The sequence below is a fragment of the Chamaea fasciata genome, unplaced genomic scaffold, assembly GCF_029207755.1.
Source record: "Chamaea fasciata isolate MVZ Bird 193981 ecotype frontalis unplaced genomic scaffold, bChaFas1.0.hap1 SCAF_7, whole genome shotgun sequence".
NCBI classification, from domain to species: Eukaryota; Metazoa; Chordata; class Aves; order Passeriformes; family Sylviidae; genus Chamaea; species Chamaea fasciata.
In genome coordinates, this window is record NW_027094092.1 from 21,830,217 (window position 1) to 21,856,451 (window position 26,235).

A 26,235-nucleotide genomic window follows, 5' to 3' on the forward strand; every position below is an offset into this window, starting at 1 on the left:
ATATAAATACAAGTATTTGTGAAATATATTTAGAACAGTGTTTTATACCTTTATATAGAGACAAAAAAGCTGAAGTGGGAATATTGTATACATTAGCTAAAAACCAGCTAATTTTTTTTTCCTTTTGCTGGACTTACTTCCTAACAGTAATAAAAAATATTCAAATTATCAAATATGTCCAAAGAATAAACATACCTAATTGTTGCTGAATTCATATGGTAAAAGTTAGGAGACAATTGGATTTTAAATTCTTCTGGATTAATCCTGCACTCCTGAAATGAATGGTAAAATTCCATTTGCCTTCAAAGAAAGCTGAATTTCATGTCAGCTTTTTAAATAGAATTTACTAACTCTTCAGTATTCTACTAAATAATAAAACTTCACTGTTTGTTTAAAATCAAAGTAACAAAAATTTTAGATTAAAATCTAGGCAAACAAGGACTAGCAAATACTGTTAAAAAGAGCTTTTGGGAGATAGCTATTGGTAGCCTATTGGCTGAAAATTTCATAAAAAGTATTCAGCCTTATTTATCTACTGTTTTTAGGTGATTTATAGGACTTAGATGTTTTAGATTTTCCATTAATATATACAGGATGCAAAAGAAATAAAGCCCTGCCCTTGAAGAATAAAGGGAGAAATATGATTTGACAATTAAAACAATTAAATCTAGCTGCTGAATCTAAAATTTAGTTACCTAAGAATTGACATTTTAATGTTAGCATTAGAAAATAAAATAGGGATATCTTTGCATCAAAAAAGAACTTGTTTTAACAAAATATACAAATTTAGTCTTTCAAGCATTAAAAATTACTTGTATTTGTGAGTATAAATTTGTAGTTTAGTAAATACATTTTTCAAATAGCAATCAGAGATAACTTGAAGAAAAATAATTGGTAGGATTAAAACTTAAAGTTTGTACAAAAAGAAAATACTTCGAGAAGGGCAAACAGTAAGCATAAGGCAGTTTGAGGTTCATCACTATCCCATGAATTCCTTTATATCATAATAATTCATATATCTTTAGGACAAAATTGTTAGAATTGTTACTCATCCTTACTGAATACATTTCTGTTAAAAAGTTATGTTTTTTCCTCTTTCAAAAATTGTCATTGATTTTTCTATAGAGAAGCAGAAAAAAAAAGTAAATTCGATCATAATTCACAAATACTCCTTCTATTGAAGCAGACTTTTTACTCTCAAATTATTAGTAGGAAATTATTTGAACATTTTTTTTAAAAGTTAATTTATGTAAGAAGCTTTTTGAAAGTTATAATATTATCTTATGACTGACTGCAGCTAGAACACAGCCTTTTTAAAAATTGAATACTGTACATAATAATTAACAAAACATGTGGATGTAGATACAGTTACAATCATTAAAAATATTAATTTGCATTGTTGAATCTTTGTGGGGAGTTTGTTCTTTCTTAAGGCTCTCAAGTAGTTAGCAATGAAAAAAATTCAGATTAAAAGAATCTGTTTCAGATCTTCCTTAAAGACCTGAAAAATATTTCCAAACCTTTAAAAGCGATTTGATATATTTTTGCCTGTAATGTATAGGTTATTTATAAATATTTTTTGGGATAAAATATTTTTATTTATGGATAGTTCATATCCATAGTTCATGACTGAGCAGACAGGGCTACATCACATTTGTTTGTAAGTTTAACTGAGACTTATTTAATAGAAAAAGGAACTAGATAAATACCATACATGAAGTTTTATCCAAAAAATAGCATTTGTAATAATTATTGTATGTTAAAACTCCCCTTTTGACTGTGTATCTGGAAGCTCTCTGTTCAATTTCTACTTCATATTCTTGGAGTTTTTTCCATTTATGGTTTTCAGAATAATAACCACAATATCCCTGTTGTTTCTGAAATTTATAATAAAGAATAAATATTGATTTTGTTTTGACATCAAGAGAAATTACTGACAGAAGGAAATGGGCAGCAATTTTGCACAAGTAATTTTATGAAGTTTTAAAGTCTTTGCAGGGAAGGAGTTAAAAGAACAAAAGCAAACAAACGACCCCCCAACCCTGCCATATTTGAATAAAAATATTTCTAAATGTCTGCTACAATTTTTTAAGAGGGGAAACAGCTTTTTTGCTTTGGCACTGTATTAAAATTCAAATAATAACATTAAAATTCATGATGAGAGTTCTGTCACAGAACTTAGCTTTCCAAAGGTCTGGACAGCTCCTTAAATTTAATTGAAACTACATTAAAAAATTATGTTTTCATGTACTAAGTAAACCTAAATGTTTACCTTGGAAAAGAATAACTGCATATATCTGATCTATGGAGAGAGGAACACCACAAAAGTGATTTTTTCAAAGGAAAAGAACCATTTCCATATAAAATTTAAATAAATGGGCATTTGTTTCTGGCCATTTTAGTGGTATAATAAGGTAGATTTTACCAGCTAAATGGAAGGTATGATCTGTAGTGGGAGGGAGCTCAGAGTTGCCTCAGTTTAGGGGCAGCACAGAAATGTCAGGAACAAAGTTCAACTTCTTTGACTACAGTTTCCACAGAGATACCACCTTAAATTTAAATTTGTGACTTGTATGTGCTTCAGTGAAATCGTGCTTTTAAAACATGTATTAACAAGCTTAAACAAGATTATGTTATTAACTATTTCAATAATTAGAAAGAGAGCTCTCTAAGCTGTAATGTAAGTCGAAAATGGAAAATGGAACTGATGTGTTAATAATAATGCTTTGTTCTTTATTTTAAAAAGAACAATTTTAGAGGTGAATAGTAAATTCTCCGGAATAAATTCACAAATGTATATAACTCTATTACTTTTTGAAAATGTTTTGTTCTCCTATCATTAATTATGACATTAATTATGTCATCTTTTTGCTCTCCAGAAATTCTGTCAAAGTTGCTGAAGGGGCCAAAATATTACCAGTTTAAGTCCCCCAAAAAAGTTTTCAAATATTTTTATATTTCACATTACAATAAGCCATATATGAAAGATGATTCAATGTAATTCATTACTTAAAATTTTTCCAGTGATGAAGATTCAGCTATAAATTATTATTCTAGTAAACTCTTACTTTGTAATATTAATTTTTTTTTTCTGTAGGATACCATAAATATAAGACAAAGTCCTACATTCAGAACTCCTGCTGATAATAAAATAGGATTAAGCAAGGCAGAATTTAGAATGCAGTTTCCTCATTTCTGTCTGTAATCTTGTAACTATAGGAATATCTATGTTAGAGGTTCCAAATTTGAATACTTTTCTTCTGCTACAGTTATCTAGATTTCTATTCTGTTTAATAAGACTTGTATTTTTGCCATAGTTTTATAGTTAAGGTATTTCAAATAAGAAGACCCAATTGCTTGGTCTCTGGTCTCTAAAAAAACATCCTGTCAGGATGAGAATTAATTAATACAACTTTAATTAACTATAAGTTTTCTCTTTCCCTTTTTCTCCCTGGTTAATTTGGTAGAGGGCAAAAATAGAATTCAGATTAGTGTAACTTTGTCTGCCATGGCAGGGGCATTGGAACCAGTTGATCTTCAAGGTCCATTTCAACCCAAACTATTCTGTGTTTCTGTAATTTCCTAACTAGTATCAAATCTTCTGTTTTTGTAAGACAAATTCTTGGGGTAATAATGACATGCAGCTACTAGCATGAATTTGTTAACCTAAAATATACCATTCATTAAATTAAATTCACTCAAAAAAATCCAGTTAATTTGCCTCAATATTTATCAGAGCTGCAAATTGGGATTTTAGTTATTAAATCTTAGTTTTAATGGTCATTATACTTATCATATAGAATGCTATTTAAACAGTCAGGCCTCATGCTTTTAAGATTTAAAGCAACCATTCAAGTCATCTTCACCACTCTTCTGCTATAATAATGCAGCAAATCTGTATTTCATGGCATAGGGATTTAAGATGAGATGGTACTGTGTGCACAGGAGTATCTAATTGGAATGAAAAGGAAAGCAGTCAGAATATGAGGATATCTGGATTTAAGTGGGTTAGCACCAAACTTGCTTGTTTTTGCTGAACTGAAGATAGGAAATTTCAATTCATAAAGAATCATAGGTGTGAAGGTGTGAAATGCTACAGACTGTGTGATCTATATAAATCCAGCCAGGAGCTTGTCAGTGATCACTGGCCTCATGTGATAGCAGCGACTTGTTGCAGTGCAGCCTAACTCCGTCCTGAAATGGAGTCTGGTGTTGAGATGTGGATGAGGTGGAGGTGCAGGCTGAGCTTTGCAGCCTGAACACAAGCCTGCCCACCCTCAGAGCAGCCCAGCTCTTGGATGGGGACCATTCCAGGTCTGTGGTACCCAAGTCCTCCAGAAATTTCTGGTCAGGCCTGTTTTGGTAAAAAAAAAAATTGGCTGCATTTTAGTGCACCATGCGGTCAGTTTCAATTAGGTTGTATTTATCAGAATTTTTGTGTACAATATTCTGTATTTATGGCTTGGAGGTCCTGATTATTTTAACTACTTGCTTAAAAGAAACAGAAACTTTAGGAATAGAGAGGAATTATTTCTTTACCAAAGAAAAAAATATTGTATATAGCAGAGTCTCTGTATAGATTATATGTCGCCTAGCTGCTGGTGTATTTATTCCTTATGCGTATGAGGTGAGAGGTAACATGAAGCAAGAAGGTATTAATGACTGCCTTCAAATGGTAAAAATCAAGTGGATGCTGACAGAATCACTTACCATTTGTGGGAGTTTCACATGTGTCTCATTTTCCAAATTTAATTGAAATTCAGAATTTTTCCTGTATACATTTTCTGAAATTTCAGAGTTCATTGGTCACCAAAGATGTGCAACAGTAGTGAGGTATGGGTCATATTCATCAACTGCATGGCATACAAGCTCTGAGGGTTCAAAAGGGGGAAAAATCTCATCTAGGTTGTGTCAATTAGCAGTGTTCTTTCCCTGCTTAGTTTATTTGAGAAGTTCAACAGAGTGTAGTTGGAATTAATCTGCCCAACCTTCTCTTTTTCTTGAATTTGTACTCTGGCAGCTTGCTGGGTCCCTTTACAAAACATAGTAAGACCAGCTTCAATACCATTCATGTGAGAGACAGAAAACCTGAGCAGAAATACCTGACCTTAACCTATGTGAAGTGTCCACTTCCTACTGCTTTGATCAGGAATATTTTCTTGGGCCCACAGCCACTGTTTACAGATAGGTCTGTAATCTATTATCATGTGAATAACTATCAGGCCAAATTTTTTCTTCTTCTCTCCCCTTTCCTGATTTCTGATTATTTTAACTATGGTTGGGTAACTGGAGAAGAGTACTTTGCTATTAGCTGTGACCAGAAGTCCTACAGTATTTAGATAAATACTGTAAAATACCATTAATATTGAGGTGCTGCAAAATCATATAGGACAGTAAGAAATGTCCATGGAAAAGACTGACAGGGCTTATTTTTCATAAAAATCAGTAGGATCATTAATGTAATTTTTATACAGCAATTTTTTTTTTTAATAGGAAAAGATCAAAGTCACACCTGTGATATTTCTGAAACCAGACACTGCATTTTCTTTTTATGGAACTCTACTGAATTTTGTTGAATCCCATTTAAATTGTTGCATCATGCTCTTAACTGCACTGTTGAAAAGTCACTTGCTTAGTGCTAATGAGTGTGTTTTGATACTTGAGAATGACTTGACCTGGTTCCCAGGAAAGGGATGGGTGTACCATATATCCAAGATTAGTTGGACACAGCTTGGTTTATAACCCATGGATATGCATTCTTGAGGGCTAGACATCGTATGGTTTTGGATGGTCCTCCTGAGGGTAAAAATGGATGTTCTGTTAGTCTCCTGTTAGTAGATGGTTTCTGATCTTCATTATGCTACAAATTTCTAGTCAAACTTTTGTTGTCCAGAGGGTGTTATTTTTTACACTAGAGTGTTAAGAGGGTGGGAGAAGTAAGGGGTCTTTTATCTTTTGCAAGAAGTTTAAAATTAACCGAGTTGAATGCCATTTGTCTAGGTGCCCTGGAATATCAAATAAGATGTAGAAATATAATTCTATGTAGAATATATGTATGAACATGTAGAATATGAAGTAAAATAAATTATTTAAGATTTGCTGTGGGGGAAATCACACACTATTTTCTCCCAGAAACAATTGAGAAAGGACTTGGGTGTGTGCAAAACTGGTCTTAAGAACAAGAAAACAGAAGGACTGTTTGGCAATAAGTTGTTTTTATAGCTGAAGCTCTTCAAAATGGCAGAGGGAAAAAGAGCAAGCTCATTAGCTGTCTGCATACAACCCAAAAGGTACCAAGGTCATAATACATTTTGAGACAGGTGAAGTACACAGGATTTTTACACATGCTGAGCACTTCCCAGAGCTAAGATGAGTGGTGTGCAGTTCCTTCCCATTCATCCACTAATACCTGATTCAGAAGGACCAATGCTTTCAGACTGTGACGATCATGCTCTACTTTTTAATTGTAGGATACTGATTATGTGGCAAAAAAGTAGACACTAAATGATGTGCTGTTAATTGATCAAGTCTGATAAGTCTGTAACCAGTCAGCCCATCATCAGGGAAAGTTTTATGTATCTTTTTTTAAATCTCATAGGGAGGTAACCTGTGGTGCAATTCCTTTTCCTGTTGGCAGGCAGCATATGCACTTCCTTATTTTGCAATCTACTATATGCAATGTCATTATATCCTTTAGTACAGTGTTTACTGAACTTTCTGAATCTGTGATTTCCTTTTGGTTCACCTCTCTCCCCGTCATTGTCTTGAATTCTCCCCCTTTTTGGTGATAGATTTTTGTAATTGCTGCCTGAAAAGTCACAATTTCAGGGAGACTGGACTTACTGACAGCAAGCCAAGGTAGCTGGTAGATCAGTGGCTACCCCAGATACTTGCAGGAGCTTCTCGGTCCCCAGCTGTCAAAACTGAGATACTCCTGACAAACTTCGGGGTTTTTTTAACACTGTGAGTATCATTGTCCTTTGGCAACCCATGGTTTCAGAAACAATTGTTTAGCAGAGATGAAATTCCCATTGAGTGATGAATTCCCCAACAGCACAGTTTTAGAGAGCGACAGAAAGCAAGTTTATTTAACCTGGATCCAGAGAAGGTCTGCTGATAGTGGCAGAGGACCTGCATAATTCCATAACAGCACAAAGTCTTTCTGATAACCTGAGTTGCAGCTACCTTTCTCTCACGTTTCTCTTCAAACAGAATTATTCTTGATAAGGGATATGGGCCATAGAAGAGATTTTGATGTCGGTATATTTACTTTAAATATAAGGAAAGAATGAAAGTATCTCTTCCCTATGTTGTGTGTCTATTGTTTTAGATCTCCTGATCAGCCAGTCTTTAGTTAGAAGTTGCAAAAGACTATAGGAAGTCTGTGAGGTCGTGTTACCTTGGTTGTTTGAAATAGGGCCAGATAGCATTTATAATCCAAGTGTTGTAATAGTCACTTTATCTCTGAGATGACCCTGTTGTGCAAACAGGAAGATGCTGTTCAATTACAAGCTGAAGGAAGGGTTCCAACACAACTGGGATTGTCTCCATGGATCCCCATCCCCCGAGCAAGCCTGGTTATTGCTATGCTCATCTTGGTCTCTCCCGTGTGAGTGCCCAGTTGAGTTAGGATCAGGGTACTGCTTAGAGATCAGGAAAAGGTAAAGATAGCTAAAGCCTGGTATATTTGAGTGAACTAGACTGAAAGAGAGGTGAGAAGTCAGCGATCCTAGGCTGTGCTCTCCTTACCTGTCACAGACACTGTTTGACCTGTTCACATTTCTGTTCCTCTGTTTAACCTACCTGTCATGACAGTTACTCTCCACTTGCCAGGATTATGAATAATGTGACTATTACATAGCACCAGGTGTTATGCCTGGTGCCTTCCAAGACAAATACACAAACAAGTATTTGTTAATAGTTGCTCTGCTCCTTGTTTCCAGAAGGGAAAAGGAGAGAGAAGCAGACTGTCCTTGTGATAACCTCTTGTACTGCAGCAGAATCTGTCAGAAGAAGGCTGCAAACCATTAGGAACCCCAAGGAGAGACTGCAGAGCCCTTCAAAACTGCTGGCATGGCTAGGAAAGGCACCTCATGGAGAGTTCCCTTCTTTGCACTTCAGGAATTGGTAATAACATTAAGTATATTTGAAGTAACACCAACCCTCTTTCTGTCATCTTTCTTGTGTAACTGTTTTTGGCCTTTCTACCCCTCTCACAGTATTTAGAAGGGTTCATTGAAATACTTGCTGTGAGGCCTTAATATCCTTATTATTGGAAGACAAAAGATAAATGGCAATCACATAGCTAAAATTATCTGGTTATTCTAGTTTTAGAAATACAAAACCATCCAGCAAATATTTACATAAAATTCAGGTAAAATACAGGCTAGAATGCTCCAGAAGGAAATCATTTCTATGAGTGCACCAAGAATTCCATTTAGGAACAAGGCTAGGTTATGAAGCACATCCTTTAAAAGAACCATTTTGAAACAGGCCATTGTATTTCCTGTAATGATTTATCTGATTCCACCAATATTAACTGATAGATATTTACTGGTTCATGAGTGTTCACTTAAGCTTCATCCTATGTTAAAGAAATTGATACAACTCAGGGTTTTTGCCCTAAAGGCTAATGCAAGGAAAGATGGCAGTAGCAAAGTTTTTCTCCCAGGCCACTATTACTGGGGCAGATGCAGCCCTGGGTGAAAGCCTGATGTAAAATCTGTGTAATGGCTAACTCCCACAAAAAACCACTCTATCAGCAGTGTCGTTGGACATTAGGAAATTAGGGACAAACAAGTCTTAGATGTTGCTGTTAGGAAAGAGTGAATTTCGGCACTTACGAGAAACGTAGATGGATACCCTGGGACGCAAATACAGCGTGTTGTGAATATGCGAAAGTCAGTGTTGTGATCCTGCTTTCCAGTAAACTGAGTTTTCTGTGACCCAGGTCACAGTGGTTTGTTTTTGTATGGCACTGAGGCACCTTAAGGTGTGGTTTACCTAAATGAGCGAATAACCCTGCAGAACATGGGGTATATTTGTACGCTTTAAATCTAGTGTGAGTCTCGTGTTGAACTGGCCTTGGAAACAAAAAGGATGTCTTCTGGGGAAAGGAGAGGAGACGTTCTGGTTGAGAAGGAAGGCAAAGACAAATTCTTTGGAAGAGCCGTTACTCCTCTTCTGTGTAGTAACATCCAGGAAAACAGAGAGCAGAAATACGTGCTACATTGTGCTGTGGAAGCTGCTTGTGTCCAGATGTGTAACGTGACCATATAAGTCAAATATACAGTACCACAGATTACTGGGATAGAAAAGTGTGTGAATGTGAAGAAGACAGGTACATGATCACAATGCAATTCCATGTTTTTATTCACATTTCATACAGTGAAATAAACAGTAGTGTAAATAAAACGATGACATAAGTATTCTCACAGGAGTTGCATATGTGAGCTTTTAGTATTTGACTTTTGGCATGTAAACATGACAATTTCTGTAAGCAGCTAGTGACAATTTCTGTGTGTGCTTGTGGGACACAAAATGTCTATGAAAGAAGTTGAAAAGCTATTGTTGCACGGCTCCTATAAACCCCTAAGTCTTTCCATTAAGTCTCAGTGTCTCAGAAGCCCTTATGTCTACAAAGGCAGGAACTGCAGTGCTTTGGTAGTAGTTAAAGGAAGATTCCATTGTATGTGTTTGTGCTTGCCTTCATGTGTGTGAGTTCACAGCTGTGTTTTGGAGTCTGTGCCATAGACAGGGAAGGTAATGTAAAAGGGAATATACAGGTTTGGAAAATATAAATGCAAGACGGTTTTTGTGCTACTGTTGATTGTTTAGTTGCTTAGGGCATTGTGGTTTATTCTGAAAAAATGAGGGTTACACAAGTGTATGCTTTGGAAACTTTAGTTAGACAAGGTCCTGGTGCAAGACAGTAAAGTTTCTGTCTGGGCTGGAGTGTTTTTTATAGATTGCACTTGGCACAAGGAGGAGAAAGAGTTACCGCGGTTGGTAGCAAGGAGACACAGTGTTTCCTTCCCCATGCAAACCAAAGTGAACATATGCCCTCTAATTTCCTATGGCCTATGTCAAGAAGAGTATTTATTGCTAATTTAAAAGCATACAGAAAGGTAAATGCAGGGACCATTTTTTTCCCCTTGAGTTTGCATAGGAAAATAATTAAAGGCAAACACTGTGTGTTATAAGGTATACATTGGCCTGCATATGGCATTCTTTTGTTGCAGATTACAGACCCAGTGGCCTGATCCTGCCATCACTGAAGTGAATGGCACATTTCCTATTGATTTCAGGGAAAGAAAGAGCAGACTACAACCCAACATGAGACAGGTGAAAGCTGCTCCTTTAGTAGAAGCATGCTACCCATTATATTTAGGCTCCCAAATTACTTTTTCTTAGTGTCCTGGGAAGTAGATGGACACAAATTGTTCATATTAAAAGCGTAATGACAATTTTTTAAAGATGTAAATGTTGTCTTTAACACTGCTGAACCAAAAACATAAAAGATTCTGCCAGTGCATGAAAGTGAAACTGGCTGAGAACAAAAGTGAAACTAACAGGCAACTCTCCCTTCCCAGGCTGAATGAAATGCAGAAATCCTAAAGTGCTGATGCTTAACAGTAAATTTTAATTTTAAAATTTCCTTTACTTTTATTAGTGTGAAAAAGTGTTGCTAGTGATCTAGACAAAGATTTCCCCTAAGATAGGTGTTTTCTCATGATAGTAATATCTCTTTAAAAAGTCAGAACCAATTAAAAATGCCTTTTTTTTTTTTCTTTATGATATTTAGGGGCATCTGTACATGTTACCCTCTTTTTCTTTCTCGTGCATTTTGCTTTTACATGTGTTGCATCACAGACTTGTAAGTCATGTACCCATAATATTCTGACAGAAGCATGTGCTAGAGCAGGACAGAATTGATCTTGCTTTATAAAAGTATTGGTGATTGTAATCAGCAAGTTTCTAGCGAAGGGAAAGAAAAAGTATCTTTAAAAAAGATATGAAAATGATGGTCAAATGTGTTTAATCGATAATACACCAAAAATTAGAGGCAGTGTAGCAGTGGGGAGAGACAGACATTCAGTTCTTCCTGTCTGATCTAGTAGGATCAGCAGGAGACAAATGGACAGGAAAGTGGGGAAATACCAAACAAAACAACAGCAGAGGGTAAAAAAAAACAACACTGGATGCCATGGACAAAAAGAGAGAATGGAGAAAACAAGTGGTTTAGATAAGTTAACTTTGTGCAAAATTCTTCCTTGGTTCACATTTGTCAGTGTCTAGGAAATTGTGTGTAAAAATACATGTGCGGCAACAGTCTGCTGTAGATCTGAGCAGTCTGAGGAGGGTGAATACGTGGAAAGAAAAGGGTAAGAGATGACAGATTTTTTTTTTTTTAAGGCAGTTTAATCATGAATACTACACCCTACAGTGCTGAGGCTTTCTGACCATGATTTATATTGATAATGCTTATTAAATGACAAACTGAAGCAAGATTGTTTTGGGTTTTTTTTTTAAATTTAGCACACTGAATTTGTATTCATTATCTTAAGCATTTTTCCCTCTCACATTTGTTTGAAAAAGTTTGGAGGGAAAAGGGTTGGGGGGAGGAGTAGTGTAGGGACAGTGATTTTAGCTGGTATCTACCTCGCAGGTGGAGGGAGTAGATAGAAGTCTCAAAACTACAGGCCTATGTAAATTCTGCAGCATCTGAAGTAAGTACAAAATAATACAAATCATAGAAAAATGGGTAAAGCAAAGATCATATTTATCTGGGAAGGTATTCAACTTTTAAAGCAGAGGAGGGAAAAGTTGCTGTCAGAAGAAATATCTCAGGACTTTGTCCCTCATGTAAATGGCTTAAAAAAATTCAGTGTATATAAAATATTTTTTTAAAAAAATATAAATCATACCAGTTTCAGATTAAATGTTGCTAATAAGATGGAGCATGCAGTGATATAGAGGCCTCTAAGAACTGAAAACCAGGCCTGGGGACTCTGGTACTTCAATTGACAATGTATGGAAGTAATTTTTGACATGTCTACCTGACTTATCAAAACCAATTTTGAGGACTCAGTCTAGAACGTAATAAAGTTTTTAAAATGCTTTTCAGACCAAAAGATATAAAACTTTTTGAGGGCCAGATAATTTTAATGTGCAAAAATGTGCCTGGGTATACAATAATTTTAATCCATTCCCTCTTACGTTATAGAGAGCAGGGCACAGCTCCTCTTGTGGGACAGAAGGACGGACGTCGGAGGGACATGGGCATCTCTGCTCAGGTAACCCACTCTTACTGATGGCTTGAAAGAGAAAAAATAATTTTTATGTTCAGATTAAATAATACCTGACCTTTTGGCCTTTTAGATTTTTGTGTTTATTGACATTTCAGACAAACATACATACTTTTGTTTTATTTTGTGAGAGGTGAGGAGGCAGAGTGTTGTGAGGGAGGGAAGTTAATGCTAAGTCCTTTTGATGTCTGGTTGCAGAACAGCAGTGCTGACAGTGGTATACTGGATTTTCCCATTAAAAGATGCAAATGATAGGATATTATAGAAAGATCAATGTATTTGTGAACTGTGCTGTGTGTTTCAGTTTGCTTCAGATTAGAATAGCTAATAAATTGGAAGTAGATGCTACAATCTCTGGTTGGTCAAAGACAGGGCTAGAAAAAATAGTTCTTTCTAATTGTATGTGGTTTTATTGGGTTGACAAATATATTTGATGTGGTGGTAATTACAAGTAGTCTGTTTTGATTAGGTTGAAGGGCCGAGACTTGGTTTTAAAGCATGCTGGTTAATTAAGCAAGAGTCAGTAAATGGCATAAAGCTCCAGATAGGATGCTTTTTGAGAAAAATGCAGTAGCTTGAGGTCAAATTAGTCAATAAGTAAAATTTTCTCATCAGGAAGGAGTCTGTATTTCTGAAGTATTTTATACTTTGTGTAAGCTTTTTATACACCAATAGAGAGAGGAGCTGTGTTAAAGTGTTGGAGTTGCTATTGTGTTACGGTACGTCACTTGTTCTTGCTGGTTTGAATTGTTGATTCAACTCTGATAATTAAGACAAGAGAGAAATGTAAATGCCATTTACCAAATGGGATGTTTGTAGCATTGAAAAAAAGTGAGAGATTTAAAATGATTAGAAGTCTCTAAAATCTATAATATTGTTCTGTAGCCTTTGAAAAGGCAGTAATCTAAATAATAATATTTCTACAGGCAAAATAATATACATTATCTAAAATAAAGTATAAACTGCTGTTAGAAGAGTTTTGAAATAAATACTATGTGCAGATAGGTAGTTAGGATTTTTAAGTATTTTTCTTCCCCTATTCTCTCTCCTCAAGGAAAATAGAAGGATTTCTTTCAAATATAAAAGGAATAAATAAATACAATTGGAATGAAACATTATGCTAGATATTTGGTGAAATTTGTTTTCTTATAAGTATTTTGGTTTTTAATGTAAGTGCTGTGAAATAGTTCAGATCTCAAAGTTTGTGGGGAGGAAATGTTTCAGCATCTTTGTTCATACCTGAGGAATCCATTTTAGAAGTCTATTTTCCCTGTTTGCAAAATACATTTTTATTAGATCTATGTATTTGGGTTAAGACTTACTTAAAATTACTTAATTAGGTTATACTGAAATTCTAAGTTATTTAAAAAGAAGGATTATGATAATATGACAAAACATAACACTATTTTAATTGAAATTCTTAAATAAAGCCCTTTTAACATGCCAATTTAAAAATCTATAAATTTAGGGTATTAAAATAGTACAAAATATAAAAAGGCTGAACTTATAATGGAATGTATAATCCTGTCCCAGTGAGCAGGGATTTTGTAGGTACGTCTGGAACGTGGCAGGAGGTCATTTACACCTTCAGTTTGGTTTTTAGCATTTTTCTTGTGGTATTATCCTTCTTCTTACTTTATTATGTATATGTAAACACTTATAAAATGTTTGTGTTTGATTTGTAAAGAAAAAATGTAGAGAAAGAGGTAACAGTATAGGTGCGCTAAGCTAGATGAGGACTGATTGTGTTTTCCCAGGAAATTCTGAAAGATACACCAAAGTAAAAATTGCTACAGTAAAGAATAAATTCTAAACAATTGTATTCATACTGTTTGAAATAGCGTGGCCGTGAATTGTCTTTAAAAACCTCCTGTAAGTGTCCAAAAACAATGCAACATAAAAAGGTTTTCCAATTGTGTTTTCTCAAGATAAATCTATGGGCTTGTAGGCTGGTTTCAGGGGCAGGGTATTAAAAAATGAACTTAAGAAAAAGGAGCTATGTGTATGCTTTTCTCATAGATAAGCTGTCGGGTTTTTTATAAAAAGGAAAAGGTAGATGTGTTTCTTCCCCCTGTGTTGTTTATAGTTTGAAATAAATAATAAATTTGTAGTGATTTTTTAAAGACGTATTTGTATGAAAAGTCTGCCAGTCGGTTTGTTTTACTTATAATTTAATATTGGAGAAATAGCAGAATGTTTCTGGATATTTGCATTTGTTTCAGAGGTTGGAGCCTAAGCCAGATTTCTGTATAGTCTGTCAGGCAGTTACACGTCTGAGCATGTTACATTCTGTAGCACTTCAAATTGGAGCTATTTGACTTTTATTTGCTGCATGAGGCTTTGATTAAAAAAAAATGCAAATAAACTAGAAGAATAGGGGATGAGCTCTGCATGTGTGTGGGGGCTGTTTCGGGGTGCGATGACGAGCCGGGGCTGGGGGGGGGGGGGGGGAGACCCGGAGGGTTTTACTCTGAGGTCCTGCTTTTGCCTGAACTTGTACTATCTGCCCCTGTCCCTCACTGACTTCATAAATTGATTCTGAGTCTCCGGGATATTTTTTATCTCCCAGCAGGGTAGTTGCATGCACGTTGCTACTTATTTTAAGAGAGGAGCAGAAAAAGTGCGGTGTGTGTTAGTCACACGTACGCTGAACACCTGTATGAAGAGTGTATAGGAAGGAGAGCAGAACATGAGTGTGTGACTGATTCTCACATTAGTTTCACTCCAGCGTAGCCCAGCATTTCCCAGTAACTTTGTCCCAAAGTTTTCTGGGGGTTGTAAAGCTATTTTTGAGTTAATTTGCTTATTACAATTTGCCTCCTCAAACATAAATAAATAATTCTTTTTAAAGCCTCGCCATCTAGAATAAGGTATTTCACCTCCTTTTTACTGTCTCGCAGGGAGCGTGCAGTTAATGCCAGTAACAAACTGTGGCTGGGACCAGCAACCACACTGCGGGAGAACAGAAACCCGCCACAATGTCAGCGGCCCGGGGCCCGCCGCTGGGCCGGGCCGGGCCGGGCCGGGCCGCTCGGAGCGAGCTCCGCCGGCGAGCCCGGCTGGGGTGGCTCTTCCTCGGGGGCGGCGGAGGTGCCGGGCCGGGGTCCCGGGCAGGAGCCGGCGGGCAGCGGCGAGGGGGCGGCGGGCGGGCCGGCGGAGGCGCCTCGGTGCCGCAGAGGGTTAACGGCGGCGGGGCCGCGGGGGCCGGCGGGAGTTGTAGGCGCCGCGGCATGACGGGAACCGCCACCAGCGGCCAGGATTCGCCGGCAGCGGCCGTGACGGCGCTGGCCCGCTCTGCTGCGGGGTGGCCGCAGCTGTCCCGTCGGGCGGGAGCTCCGGCACGGCCCGTCCGCGCTCAGCCGCCGCGCGGGGCCGGCCCGTGCCCGCCCGGGTGGCTCGGCCAGCCGCCGGCGTTGCCCCCGCGCCCTGAGCAGCGGCCTCGGGGCGCGGCCCGGCCGGTCGGTGGCGGCTTTGCCCCGGAGCCGGCGGTGCTGGGGTGCCCGGCCGGTCCTGGCCAGCCCCGGTATCGGCGGAGACGGGGCGCGGGCGAGGGCCGGAGCCGGGGGCTGCCGGTACCTCTCGCTGCCCGCGGCTCCGCGCCCGGGCCGGGCCATGGGGTATCAGCCCGGTCCGGCAGGGTTCGCCCGGAGCCGCGTCCGCTCTAGAGGGATTTGCTTTGGTTAAACCACACGGGCGGCTGGCCCGCGCTGGCTCTGGGGCTCCTGCCGCCCCGCCGCACCCGTGGCTGCTCGGGGCCCCGGTGAGCACCGGCTCACGGGCTCACTGCGTGTGCGAACTTTGCATCCACTCTTCCCTGAGCTCCGCACCGAGGTCGAGAGCGGACGGATGCCTTCCTGCGGCCTCCTCCGCTCAGCTGGCGCGGATAGCAAAGGCTGGCATGTGGCAGGAGGGGATCGAATGCTTTTATCTGCAACCTGGGGTTTTTTTCTTGGAGTTTTTTAAATGTGAAGTGGAAGAATGACGGTGCATGAAGGTGCTGAAGTGCGTTGAAGTTATGGGACAAACCCAGGAAGCAAACAGAACTTGGTAGTTTACCGGATAGAGGGGTATTTTCTCTCCGCACAAAGGGGGAAGGGAAGAAAAAGGAGGCAATTAACACTACGTGTTAATTTGATTATGCCACTAGTTCGAAGTCAGTTCTTGTTAAACTTTCTGATGTTTTAAAGTAACTTGTTAATTAACTGGAGATAACTTACTCTATGTATCAAAGGAATGGCAAATAATAAATCAGGTGGAAATGAATTTAGTAAATTTGGTTTGTGTATTTTTGTTTTCCTCCTTACGGTGTGGAAGCAGATCTTGAAAGACAGTAGTGTCACGCACCTGCAGTCAGTTGAACTTGGGGCTGAGCATGCTTAAACTTCTCTTGGCAATGGAAAAATTCTTGCTAGGTTCTTTTTCTTGCTAATAGTAATCCACTTGAGATTCAGAAGAAGACTAATTTATTCGTTAACTAATAAATAAAGTGCAAAGAAAATGACACTGTTGGCTCAAACAACAACATAAAAAAATGAATATGCTACAGTAGGCTTGTTTTCTCTGGCTCAGTTTCTTCAAGACATACGTGAGGAACTCTACAAACATTTTTGTGTCAGAAAGCACATCAGATTTTGCCAATGATATCACCTGAAATACATTTCTTGAAATATACATAGATGGTTCTCAGAAGAAAGAAAATAAAGAAGTGAAATAGATGGTTTTTTTCAAGCGAAGGTATTGTTTTAGTGGAGGAAAAAAGTTGGTTTTTTCCTTATAAAAAAATTGTTGAGTAGCCACAGAAAAGGGTTAAGTGCCTTCAGTGCCAGCTTTACAAGCTCTGGTGGTTTGGACTTGCAGAGTGAAGCTGGTGAAGGTGGCTTGAGATACAAAATAAGGCAGAAAAGATCAAGGCAAGGGAAAAATTATTATTCTATTGTAATGTGTTTCAAACTTGTTACTGGATGGCCTACTCTGTTCCCATTCTAACCATGGCTTTTCCAGTTTTGCAATAGTAGGTTTTCCTGGATTCTGTTTCCTTATTTCAGTGGCAATTCATTAGCACTGCAGTTGTGCATTAGCACAATAAATATAATATATCCCCTTTCCAAAAATGTATAATCTACCTGTAAATACTGTACTGTATGAGCAGCGGAAGCTACATGTAAAGGGGGTCAAATACTTGAGAGTACCCAAAGGAAAGACAAGATTAGTAATAGAGATGATGTAATCTGGCAGCCATTGTACACTTAGCTCTAGGACAATTTTTGAAGGGCAAAATAAGATCACAGAGAAATTAAAGGTGGGATGAAAAGCAGCATTTTTAGCAAAAAAAGACTGTGCCAGACTTCATTATTACCTAATGTTTCATTGTGAGGAAACTTTGATACTGTACGATGTGAGGAAATCATGTAAAACAGAGAAAAGATGGATTAATTGCATTGTAAGGTGACCTCGGAATGAACTGAGAGATAATAGGTGAAGGAGACTATACTGATCGAAACAAGGCTGGAAACTGGAGTTTTTGAGAACTGTTGGAATTTTTTCCTTAGTGACACTAGTAAAAAAGTACATAATAATGATAAAATCTTATGACACAAAACTGGTGGACTGTATTGATAGGAGGACTGGAATATCCATGTGCTGACAAGATGAATCAAAACTCAGATTAATAGAATTAGATGAGATTTAGTGATGCAAATAGAAACTGATCACAATTTATTCTACAGGGGTTCGTCGCTTCAGTGACAGGTTGGTAGTTGGTGTAATAGTCAGCAGCAGACTGATAGCATGTGACATGGCTGAGAAAATAATTTTTTTAAAAAAAAAGGTAGTGTCCTAGAAAGTGTTAAGGGATGGATTTCCTGTATGTATAGAAAATATTACTGTCAAGGTATATGGCATTAATAAGACCTTATGTGGAGCCCAGCTATCACCCACATTCAGATAAATGGATTCAAACAGATGGGTGGAACAGATGCAGAAAAGGACCACGTGGATGTTAAGAGGAATAGAGAGGCTTAACAGAAAGACACAGAAGTGACAATTACACTGTTATGTAAGGAAGAAAAATAATTATATGAGCTCAAGATTAGAATAAAGCAAAACAAATGTGTGTAAAAAGGATAGTGGGTAGACTTTGCTGGAAATTGCAGGAAGAGCTCTAACTATCAGACAAACGATATTCTGGAGTAGTTTCAAATGAGAAACAAGTTTAAATTTGTTTTAGAAGGAAGTTTGATATATTCAGGAAAGAACATTAGTGTTGGGTTCTGCATAGTAGTGGGGAATTTGACTTGGGAATCCTGGATATCCCCTCCCGTAATACCGCATTCTTGTGTATCAATGGATTCTGAGATGGATGTGTTAGTTTACAGTGGGTCTGTTTTGAAATTGCTGCTGGTTTTGTCATATTAATTTCCTTTTATGCCTCTTAATAGCAGCGGACTAGTTTGGTTCTGCTTGCTCTGAACTGTGTGTTAGGTTTGGACACTATGGCTGAATTCATGCAGTGCTACCTGACTTCTTGTGCCTGGATGGGCTACTTGTCGAAGTCTAAATGGAACAATTTTAGGTAAGTTTTTAGGCATCTAGGCCAAGACTATGTTGCATTCTAAAATGTATGTATAATCAGCTTCCTTGGGATGTTACCTGAGACCTTGTGTCTTTTCTTTTTTTTCCTGCCTCTTGGATTGTATAGTTTTTACATACAGCAGTTAGTGCAGTACTGAAGAATTAACAGAAGAACCTAAAGATTGAAGAAAATTGCTTTTCAGCAAGGCTGCTTGTCCTCTAGGCAGACAGTTTAGGTTTTTACTTAGCATTTTGGCTTTTGGGAAATCTCCACAGGGCAATCATTGGGAGTTAAGCAATCATTGCTCAGTCATCCATTTTAATTTTATTTTTCAGTCCACAGCTGTAGCAGGTTATCCAAAGAGAAATAATATGTTTTAAGGAGGTAACTTCCTGTTCAGTGGTCAATAGAAAACTAAGTGATAGAATCAATCCAATCGTCAATTTATGCATTAAGTGCTACCACTGTCACTTTCAGTAGTTGCTGAAGCAAAGGAGTGAATTGATTATAGGAATTAAACTTCATTCATATGCCTAGAGGTGAACAAGTCATGAAAATGGAAGGCTCATTTGATATGAGACGGTATGAAGGACTAGGAAAAAGTCTAAAAGAAAAGTGTTATTTCTAAATGGTTTCTTGTACTTTTTTTCTGTGAAGTGGGATTTGAGGTACAGACACTTATCTTGAAGCTTACAGGGCAGAGGTGTGACACAGAGTGATGGTATGGATGTGGAATGAAATGTGCTTGGTTGTTACTTAACCCCGATTCCTGAAAGATATTTTCCTCTTCCACCATGAGCCTGGTTCTTTAAAGAAAATAATTCCTATTCATAGCAGGTTCTTTCTCTTGTTTTTTTTTTTTTTTTTCTTAACCTTTTTGAATTGGAAGGAAGTCGTGGACTTCCCATTGAAATGGTAGGAACACTGTGTTAGGCCTTCAGCAAAGAAAAAATTTCTGACCTGATTTGCCCATGGCATCCTACAAGGCTTTCTGCCATTAAAATAGGCACTTCCCCTGGTGTCACTTGTTTCTAGTCCCCCTGTGCTGTATATGCTCTTGAAATAACACTGATTGGGAGAGCAAAGTCATGGAAGTGAGCAGCATTCATGTGGTAAGGCTGATAATGACATTTGTGTGACTCAATAACAAAAGCAAAACAGCCCATATTTTAGTATTAAACAAAAATAAGGTGTTACTGCTGCCACTAAGAGCAGGCCAGATCCATTCTTTGGCCGGTTTTATGTAACCATGTTGGTGGGGGGAGGAATGTATGCACATGTATGCTCACACACATGTATATATAAATGTACACCTACTTTGCTGCAGGTGCTGGCTGATGAGTAGAAGTAACGGAAGTCAATATATAGAAATACTGGGTACCTACACGCTGAACAAATCAGAGTATGGCAGAGCTTGTTTTGGTAGCAGTAGACTCAGAAAGGGAGGAATCACTGCAGCCTGTGGCAGCATTTTTTTGGGTTGGTTTTTTAAATTGCTCATTGTTTGGTTTTAATTATTGTTTGTAGGAATACTTTGGAGCCAGGCCATTGCTGCTGTAAATCTTAAGATATCCACTAAAGTCTCCAGAGGGGGATAGCATTTTACGCACCTTAAATAGATGACTTTCTGGTTGGAAACAATATTATGGTGTCTTTGGTCTTACATTGTTTTTAAACAATGGTGGTTTTGAAATGCCAATATCAATGGTTAAAACTGCAATGGTAAAAGCCTTTAAGAAGCCTGGAAGCCAAATATTGTCAAGAAATATGGAGAATTTGATGAAAAATATACCGATGCATAATTGGGATTTAAAGATCGATAGAAATCTGAGATACTTTTCTTGCTTGCAACTTCTGTCCCTGGTAGGGTGCTAGTTGAACTTTTTGCCCTCACATTTCCTCTAGGAATGATACATTGTGTTTAACAGGCTTTCAAAGTGGAATTCATGTTTGTGAAGTACTGGGAGTAGCCAAGACAAAGTCTTCTACAAGTATTGGGTTTTGGCAGGGGCACTAGAACTGTGTGGCATGTGGATCTTTAAGGAGACACCTGAGGACTACAGATTTTTTTAAAAGGATGAGAAGACAGAGATTTATTACTAAATGTATTCCATCATGTGGTCTGAAAGTGGATGTATCATGCAAGATGACACTGAGTGTTGGCAGTGCTGTGAGTGCCATGCATTCCTGAACTTTGTTCATTTTATGTGGACAAGTATCTGCATCACTTATCTACAGTTACAAAACTAGGTAAAAGAGACATCAAGGATTAAACAATGAGCACACAGCATTTCATTTCTACAGATGATATTTTAAAATCAATATATTTCAGTGGGTTGTAGGATTGAAAAAGGGTGATCTGTTGCCATGGCCATATGTATGTCTCGAGTAGACACATGATACGCTTGGATTTGCAGCATGCACAACTATTAGAATTTTTTTTTGTTTGTTTGGTTGGTTTGGTTTTTTTTTTTGTTTTAGTGGTACTTGATTTCCGATGTTGCTGGTGATTATAAAACCCAACACCCACGTTATATGCATATCCTACTAAGCCTTTCCTTGGTTTGCATAATAACAGGATCTGGATCTCCCCATTGCAATCACTTCTGAGAGCTCTAAAAAGGGAATGGCAACGAAAAGGGGAATTTCGAGTTTTAACAGGCGATGTACTTGTCAATCCATAGTAGGTAAAGTGAAAAATCTCATGTATCAAGTACAAGAAGTTTGTAGTACCACTTGTATTGTTTCCTGTTTGTAAGGGAAACTGAACAGACCTTCTCAGAAAGAGCAGCGTACATCTGCAGGGCACGTTAATTTTGCTATCTATAGACTCAGTTAATATGCCAGCTACTGTTTGGCATTAGGTTCTGTTTGTCTTCCATTGCTACATTTGCCTGTAGTGTTTTGTTGTTGAGAAATTCAGGACTTTATTCCCTGAAGCAGGCCACGTTGCTGATGCCCAAGGTTTATTTGAGAAGCAAGGAGTGTATAGCTATTACACAGTGTGGCAACCTAAAATGCCTGCTTGACTCAGTTTCCACGCTAAGACTCGTGTTTTGCAACTGCCTTGTGTTTGCAAGTTTCTGCCCTTCTCATAGAAACTACACCCAAAAGTGTGCAATTGCAGATGAGAGACACATCAATCAAAATTTGTGCTTAGTTGGTTATTTACTATGGCACTTAATGTTACCAATTCCATCCCTTTCTCTCAACCTGCTGTTCTCTGGCTCCCTTGTTTCTTGCAAGCTCTGCAGAGCAGGGCCAATCAGCTCAAGGTGCTTTATGTTAGGCCCACAGGAGTCCTGTCCTGAAGGAGCTGACAGTGAGAGCCAGCTGGCAAAGCCCAAGTTTGAACCATGATTCCCCCAGCACCTGCTTCATGTGTAGCATGCCAGGAGGGAGGAGGGTTGCATAAATACCTGCTTCTAGAGTTCCCCAAATACACCATTTCAACATGTCCTGGAGACGTATGCACAGGATGGGACTGAGAATGTCTGCCCCAGCCCCTCCAGTCCCACTGGTTTTCCCTCCCAGCATTACAGCTGAAAGAAAAAACGGTTACTGAGAATAAATTCTTTACTGAGGGTGTTGAGGCACTGGAATAGGTTGCCCAGAGAAGTTGTGGATGCTCCATCCCTGTGAATGTCCAAGACCATCTTCAATAGGGCTCTAAGAACCCTGACCTTGTGAAAGGCATCCTTGCCCATAGCAAGAGAGTTGAAAGCAGATGATCTTTAAGATCGCTTCCAACTCAGGCCATTCTATGATATGATGATTCTGTGATTCTCTGTGTGTGCAACAGCTTCAACCAAAATCACCTCACCTCACACACCTGTGCCGTGCTGTTAAAGCACTTTTCTGCCCTTTTGGGCAGAGGAGGGAAACCTGAATTCCTGGGTGAGTGCTAATTCCTGAGTACAGACTTGGAGGGGTACCATGACCCCTTGTAGGAGATGGAGTAGGTGCCTAAGGAAGGGCTGAGGGTCTGGAGTTCCACAGATACCCAAGGTATCTTGCCTCACTCCATCATTACGATGAACTCAGCAGTTGATGAGGTGTATTGAGAGATTTGTTGGCATGTCTGAATGGTTCTTGTAGTGATCTTAACAGAATGGACAATGAAGATTACATTCTTAGGTATTCTAATTTTTGTCTTCAGTGTGCACTGGGGCAGGGTGTCTTAATTTGGGGCTGTGGATTTAGGCAAAGACACACTGCAGTGCTCAGCACCGCAGCAGCCAGGCCCTTTATTGAATCTGGCCTCACTGCAATAAGTGTGAGTAATGGTAAGAGAGGCATAAGAGCAGAATGACTGTGCAGGGGGGTGAGCTGCTCTTGAGTTGCTAGAGTGAAAAACATATTTGTAAAGGGGTAAAATTAGTGCTGGGTACAAGAATGCCATTTAATGAAACAAATGACTACACTGCTCATTGGCAGGAAAAAACGTGACACATCACAGATAACCAGCAGTCCCCCTTCCCTGTCCAGGATTGCTGCAGAGCAGAGGGCATTTCTGGCAGCACTGGGCAGGCTGGGATGAGAAGTGGATCCCAGTGCTGAGGCTTCCCAAGTGCTGGGGCCTCCAAGCTACAGGTCCACTGTGGGGACAGTGAGTGACTGTCTTGGGTTCTCACCTGTGGGCTTGTAGTGAGAAGTGTTTTCCTCAGGTACCGAGAGACCTGGGCAGGAGGGAGACATGGGAATGTGGTCTCACTGAGACATGTATTGCTTGTGAGGTATTTGTGGCAGCAATGCCATAAAAAATTTTCATAGTGAAATTAGAATGTTTCTTCTTATTGGGTGCTCTTGTATCCCCTATTTATTGTGTTTTATTGCTCCTGTGCTATATTTTTGTTTTCTTTGTCTCCTTTTGATGTTGTCATCTATGTAGTTCTACATCCTTATTTTTTGTTCCTTATTGTTGCATTTTTTAGTCATGCATCTCGCTACTCCTTTAGCTTTCCTAAAGACTTCTCTCTTGTCTCTGTTGTGATCTGCTGTACAGCTTGGCCACGATCCATATGATGGAGCAATGTAGCCAAGCTGTGGATTGACCGAGGCTTGCATCACTGCCCTGACCCAGATTGCATCTGCAGTCATCTGGAACTGACTACATGCCTGAACTGATAAAAGAGGCTGTGGAAATATGGATCTCTGGAGCCTTGGCAAGGTATCCTCTTATGTGTATGCATGTTGATGTGTGAGTACACTCAAAATGCCTGTCTGTTCCATCAGCTCAGCCCACTGGGAACTCCTTTGGGATTTGCTGCAGTTTATGGCAAATGGGAACAGACCTGCAAAGCTCATGGGTATACTGGGATTAACCCTGGAAAGGGGAATATGCCTATTGCTCGGGAATGTGTGATGCCCATAAACAAGAGATGCAAAGCCCCTCACTTGACCTTTGTATAATTCTTTCCCTTCCAATGAGTCCCTTTCCCTGCCTGTGACTCATCTTCTAAATGTAGACTGTAAGTCTCTCAGAGGACTGCCTTTCTCTCCAAGCAGGGTAGCATAAAAAATAGCAACACTTTTGAATAGCCAGTATGACTTTTTTAATACAAAAATCTAGAGGATTGCCTTGCTGTGTCTGTGCTTCTCTGTCAAGGGGTTTATCAGTCCCCCTGAGAGAACAGTGGGGCAGGTTCTGTTCTGACCTGCAACAAGAAGGTTGTCCAGACAAGAGGTCTCAGGAGCAGCACAACTGCAGTGTAGTGGGCAGGAGATGTTATAATAGAAGATGGGTAGACTCTGACAGAGGCCAACAATTCTTTTGTAGCATCTACGCACTTCCTTCCCCATTTCTGACCCATCTGTAATTGACAGCATCCCCTTGGTAACTGCAGTGCAGCTTACGTGAATGCCCAGTAGGAAGTTGCCTGCTCTCTTGAGCAGTTTGCCCAATGCTCATCTCCTTTCCTCCAGCCTCTACATGCACTGTCCACCTGCCCAGTCCACTTCCATTTTCAACGCTTGGCGACTCTGGTGACCACTGTTACCTTCTATCCTTTGCTTCAGCTCTTATATTGTCTTTGACTTGTAGTAGATCTCTTTACCACCTTTTCTCTTTCCAGGTGCTTGTGCCATATCCACCTGTCCTCTGGAAGACACAAGAGTGAGGATCAGCAGCGTGTCATTTATTCTGCAAAAACTGAACAGATGAGAACTGCCTTGATAGCCAGTAGAAGAAAATAGTGTGATATGGCCACAGGAGGCACATGTTCTGTCTAACAGCATATGCACCATGATCCCAACAAGGAGTGGCACTCAACCTCCCTCTGATTACCTTGGTTCTTTTCTTTTGCCGTAACGATATAGTGTCTTTCCAACACATAAGTGTTTATGCAAAAATACCTAGATTCTGTATGCAGATTAAAATAGTTTTAGAAATTAAGGAGAGGCTGGTATGGAACAAGAGGAAAATTATCCCAGCATTTTGGACTTTTTTGTAATCAAAGTCCTGTCTTTAGAGAGTGTTATGTCAACTACGCACTTGTATGAGTACACTCAAAATACCTCACATAGGTGAGGCCTATGAGGATTTTCCTTATGTAATGACTGCAGGAGCTAGCCCTGGCATATCACACTACTCTAAAAGTGGTGTCCAGTAAGCAGTAGGTGGGCTCTCTTGGGAAAAATGCAGGAAGAAAACTTGGAGACAGTTGGATCATCTGCAGTGTAACCTCTCACGAGTGACTGTCAAAAGAAAAGAAAAGAAAAAAAAAAGTGAACTAATTCACCATGGGGATGGAAGGATGAATGCTTCCTGTTGTGCAATAGGACAAAATCCTGTGACATGTTCCCTCCTATTAGGTCTGATACCACTGCTTATGATAAAGCTTAATTTCCGAAAATCAACTGTAAAGCTATAGGTCAGACAATAAGACAGTGACTTGATTAATTTTTCATTGCAAAGTGTGTGATAGTTTCATGCCTTTAATTGACATCAGTGCAAACAGTGTGTTGTTGAATCTAATTAAATTTGAATCCCACTATGAATTTGTTTTCCACATAGATTATGAACAGAAGCCTGTGATTTCTATTAATTATGTATTTTTGAGTGAAAAGCTATTTTGTGTCTATATGTATTTAAGAACAGGAAATGTAGCAAACATTTATTTTTATTAAACTAATAAAAGGGATAAGCCTGTCACAGCAAATTTTCATTTAATTTCTTTGGTCTTGTTTCCCTTAGTATAGAGGAAAGGTCGTAAAGTGCCACTTCAGGTATCTCAGGATGCACAGTTCTTTGCATCAGGTGGTTGATGCCATCCAAGTGCATCTTGTTTCTAAATGAGAGCTTTGAAGTGGCAGTAGTGCTTGTAACTGCATTCACATGGCACCAGTCAGGTTGTG

At 39.0% G+C, this 26,235-nt stretch overlaps 1 long non-coding RNA gene across 1 annotated transcript in view; it reads left to right on the forward strand.

Annotated features, from left to right (window-relative positions):
* LOC136292328 (uncharacterized) overlaps positions 1–26,039 on the forward strand; it is a 62,947-nt gene extending 36,908 nt beyond the window's left edge. Inside the window, exons 4-6 of the long non-coding RNA XR_010721887.1 lie at positions 12,227–12,296; positions 23,885–24,049; positions 24,954–26,039. This is a non-coding gene — a long non-coding RNA (uncharacterized lncRNA). The remainder of the gene's footprint in view (positions 1–12,226; positions 12,297–23,884; positions 24,050–24,953) is intronic.
* Positions 26,040–26,235: the final 196 nt, after the last annotated feature.